Source organism: Taudactylus pleione, unplaced genomic scaffold (genome assembly GCF_031769625.1).
Source record: "Taudactylus pleione unplaced genomic scaffold, aTauple2 ptg003106l, whole genome shotgun sequence".
In the NCBI taxonomy this organism is placed as follows: domain Eukaryota; kingdom Metazoa; phylum Chordata; class Amphibia; order Anura; family Myobatrachidae; genus Taudactylus; species Taudactylus pleione.
The window spans coordinates 12,501-15,000 of NW_028287467.1; the positions used below are offsets into that span (position 1 = coordinate 12,501).

Below are 2,500 nucleotides of genomic sequence, written 5' to 3' on the forward strand. Positions count from 1 at the left end.
TAAGAAGTAAAAGAGGTCTAAAGTTAATGTTTTTGAGCACCTACAGCCAAACCACACTGGACATGCCCAATCTCGTCTGATCTTGGAAGCTATGCAGTGTTGGGCCTGGTTAGTACTTTGATGGGAGACCACCTGGGAATACCAGGTGCTGTATGTAATTTTAGACAGCCAAAACATTCTTTTCTATTACATTTTACATTTAATTTTTTCTACTTATCAATGAATTTACTTGAGTTAAGAAGTAAAAGAGGTCTAAAGTTAATGTTTTTGAGCACCTAAAGCCAAACCACACTGGACATGCCCAATCTCGTCTGATCTTGTAAGCTATGCAGTGTTGGGCCTGGTTAGTACTTGGATGGGAGACCACCTGGGAATACCAGGAGCTGTAGGTAATTTTATACTGCCATAACATTCTTTTCTATTATATTTTTCATTTCATTTTTCAACTTGTCATTGAATTTACTTGAGTTAAGAAGTAAAAGAGGTCTAAAGTTAATGTTTTTGAGCTCCTTCAGCCAAACCACACTGGACATGCCCAATCTCATCTGATCTTGGAAGCTATGCAGTGTTGGGCCTGGTTAGTACTTGGATGGGACACCACCTAGGAATCCCAGGTGCTGTAGGTAATTTTATACTGCCATAACTTTCTTTTCTATTACATTTTACATTTAATTTTTTCAACTTATCAATGAATTTCCATGAGTTAAGAAGTAATAGAGGTCTAAATTTAATGCTTTTGAGCACCTACAGCCAAACCACACTGGACATGCCCAATCTCGTCTGATCTTGGAAGCTATGCAGTGTTGGGCCTGGTTTGAACTTGGATGGGAGACCACCTGGGAATACCAGGTGCTGTAGGTAATTTTAGACAGCCATAACATTCTTTTCTATTACATTTTGCATTTAATTTTTTCAACTTATCAATGAATTTACTTGAGTTAAGAAGTAAAAGAGGTCTAAAGTTAATGTTTTTGAGCACCTACAGCCAAACCACACTGGATATGCCCAATCTCGTCAGATCTTGGAAGCTATGCAGTGTTGGGCCTGGTTAGTACTTGGATGGGAGACCACCTAAGAATCCCAGGTGCTGTAGGTATTTTTATACTGCCATAACATTCTTTTCTATTACATTTTACATTTAATTTTTTCAACTTATCAATGAATTTACTTGAGTTAAGAAGTAAAATATGTCTAAAGTTAATGCTTTTGAGCACTTACAGTCAAACCACACTGGACAAGCTCAATCTCGTCTGATCTTGGAAGCTATGCAGTGTAGGGCCTGGTTAGTACTTGAATGGGAGACCGCTTGGGAATACCAGGAGCTGTAGGTAATTTTATACTGCCATAACATTCTTTTCTATTACATTTTACATTTCATTTTTCAACTTGTCATTGAATTTACTTGAGTTAAGAAGTAAAAGAGGTCTAAAGTTAATGTTTTTGAGCACCTACAGCCAAACCACACTGGACATTCCCAATCTCGTCTGATCTTGGAAGCTGTGCAGTGTTGGGCCTGGTTAGTACGTGGAAGGGAGACCACCTGGGAATACCAGGTGCTGTAGGTAATTTTATGCAGCCATACCATTCTTTTCTATTACATTTTACATTAAATTTTTTCAACTTATCAATGAATTTACTTGAGTAAAGAAGTAAAAGAGGTCTAAAGTTAATGTTTTTGAGCTCCTTCAGCCAAACCACACTGGACATGCCCAATCTCGTCTGATTTTGGAAGCTATGCAGTGTTGGGCCTGGTTAGTACTTGGATGGGAGTCCACCTGGGAATACCAGGTGCTGTAGGTAATTTTATGCAGCCATAACATTCTTTTCTATTACATTTTACATTTAATTTTTTCAACTTATCAATGATTTTACATGAGTTAAGAAGTTATAGATGTCTAAAGTTAATATTTTTGAGCACCTACAGCCTCACCACACTGGACATGCCCAATCTTGTTTGATCTTGGAAGCTATGCAGTGTTGGGCCTGGATAGTCCTTGGATGGGAGACCACCTGGGAATTCCAGGTGCTGTAGGTAATTTTATGCAGCCATAACATTCTTTTCTATTACATTTTACATTTAATTTTTTCAACTTATTAATGAATTTACTTGAGTTAAGAAGTAATAGAGGTCTAAATTTAATGCTTTTGAGCACCTACAGCCAAACCACACTGGACATGCCCAATTTCGTCTGATCTTGGAAGCTATGCAGTGTTGGGCCTGCTTAGTACTTGGATGGGAGACCACCTGGGAATACCAGGTGCTGTATGTAATTTTAGACAGCCAAAACATTCTTTTCTATTACATTTTACATTTAATTTTTTATACTTATCAATGAATTTACTTGAGTTAAGAAGTAAAAGAGGTCTAAAGTTAATGTTTTTGAGCACCTACAGCCAAACCACACTGGACATGCCCAATCTAATCTGATCTTGGAAGCTATGCAGTGTTGGGCCTGGTTAGTACTTGGATGGGAGACCACCTAAGAATCCAAGGTGCTGT

The 2,500-nt window shown here is 38.0% G+C and overlaps 11 pseudogenes; all 11 read left to right on the forward strand.

The window, feature by feature from the left end:
- Positions 1–38: 38 nt before the first annotated feature.
- Positions 39–157, forward strand: LOC148430904 (5S ribosomal RNA; annotated as a pseudogene).
- Positions 158–273: 116 nt separating this feature from the next.
- On the forward strand, positions 274–392 carry LOC148430905 (5S ribosomal RNA; annotated as a pseudogene).
- A 115-nt stretch (positions 393–507) lies between these two features.
- LOC148430906 (5S ribosomal RNA) lies at positions 508–626 on the forward strand (annotated as a pseudogene).
- Positions 627–742: 116 nt separating this feature from the next.
- LOC148430907 (5S ribosomal RNA) lies at positions 743–861 on the forward strand (annotated as a pseudogene).
- A 116-nt stretch (positions 862–977) lies between these two features.
- LOC148430908 (5S ribosomal RNA) lies at positions 978–1,096 on the forward strand (annotated as a pseudogene).
- A 116-nt stretch (positions 1,097–1,212) lies between these two features.
- Positions 1,213–1,331, forward strand: LOC148430909 (5S ribosomal RNA; annotated as a pseudogene).
- Positions 1,332–1,446: 115 nt separating this feature from the next.
- Positions 1,447–1,565, forward strand: LOC148430910 (5S ribosomal RNA; annotated as a pseudogene).
- Positions 1,566–1,681: 116 nt separating this feature from the next.
- Positions 1,682–1,800, forward strand: LOC148430911 (5S ribosomal RNA; annotated as a pseudogene).
- Positions 1,801–1,916: 116 nt separating this feature from the next.
- LOC148430912 (5S ribosomal RNA) lies at positions 1,917–2,035 on the forward strand (annotated as a pseudogene).
- Positions 2,036–2,151: 116 nt separating this feature from the next.
- LOC148430913 (5S ribosomal RNA) lies at positions 2,152–2,270 on the forward strand (annotated as a pseudogene).
- Positions 2,271–2,386: 116 nt separating this feature from the next.
- LOC148430914 (5S ribosomal RNA) overlaps positions 2,387–2,500 on the forward strand; it is a 119-nt pseudogene continuing 5 nt past the window's right edge.